Source organism: Hippocampus comes, unplaced genomic scaffold (assembly GCF_001891065.2).
Source record: "Hippocampus comes isolate QL1 unplaced genomic scaffold, H_comes_QL1_v1.1 C16668742, whole genome shotgun sequence".
NCBI classification, from domain to species: domain Eukaryota; kingdom Metazoa; phylum Chordata; class Actinopteri; order Syngnathiformes; family Syngnathidae; genus Hippocampus; species Hippocampus comes.
The window spans coordinates 1-668 of NW_017836228.1; the positions used below are offsets into that span (position 1 = coordinate 1).

At 47.2% G+C, this 668-nt stretch overlaps 1 long non-coding RNA gene across 1 annotated transcript; it reads left to right on the forward strand.

Annotated features, from left to right (window-relative positions):
* The first annotated feature begins 50 nt into the window (after window positions 1–50).
* Window positions 51–574, forward strand: LOC109508861 (uncharacterized). Its single transcript, XR_002166799.1, has 2 exons — window positions 51–173; window positions 270–574. It is a non-coding gene; the product is annotated as an uncharacterized LOC109508861 (long non-coding RNA).
* The last annotated feature ends 94 nt before the right edge of the window (window positions 575–668 follow it).

Genomic DNA, 668 nt, shown 5'->3' on the forward strand with positions numbered 1-668 from the left:
AGATATCCTTTATCTGTCCCACACTGGGGAAATTTGGGCCAAAATGGTTGACTGTTGTTTTTGTCTCCCTCAGGTGGCAACGCTGACCACGTCTAAATGCATCGAATGGATGGGAGGGGTGGGCTTCACCAAAGACTACCCCATTGAGAAATACTACCGGGACTGTAAAATTGGTACGTGCGTGCACTATAACGCTGGTTATAGAGCGCAAAATATGAGCTGCGCACAGTACAACCAAAATGGAATTCTTGAATGGCTTCCTTCTGCAGGTACCATCTACGAGGGCACGACAAACATCCAGTTGTCCACGATGGCCAAATTCATCGATAAGGAGTATGACGTTTAATATCATACCGAAGTGGAGCCGGACAGATTGCACTCAAGAGACCGCCATGTTACACTCCCGATATCAATTCTTGCGTCTGTCGCATGACCTTGCCACAAAGGACTGTCCAGTCGCACCGCAACTGACTGTTACTTTGTCACTTGTAATGTCCCTTTTTTGCAGTGCTGTTTTGTCACTTTGTACGGATTTTGCAATTATGATCACCCGGAAATGTCCGGTATCTCCCCAGCTAGTTGAGTGTCTTCCTTTGAGTGCTTCAGTGCCTTTGTCCCGCGCCCCAAGCTCAGTCACGTAAGTAGCGGTTAATTTGCAGTTTCTTTCA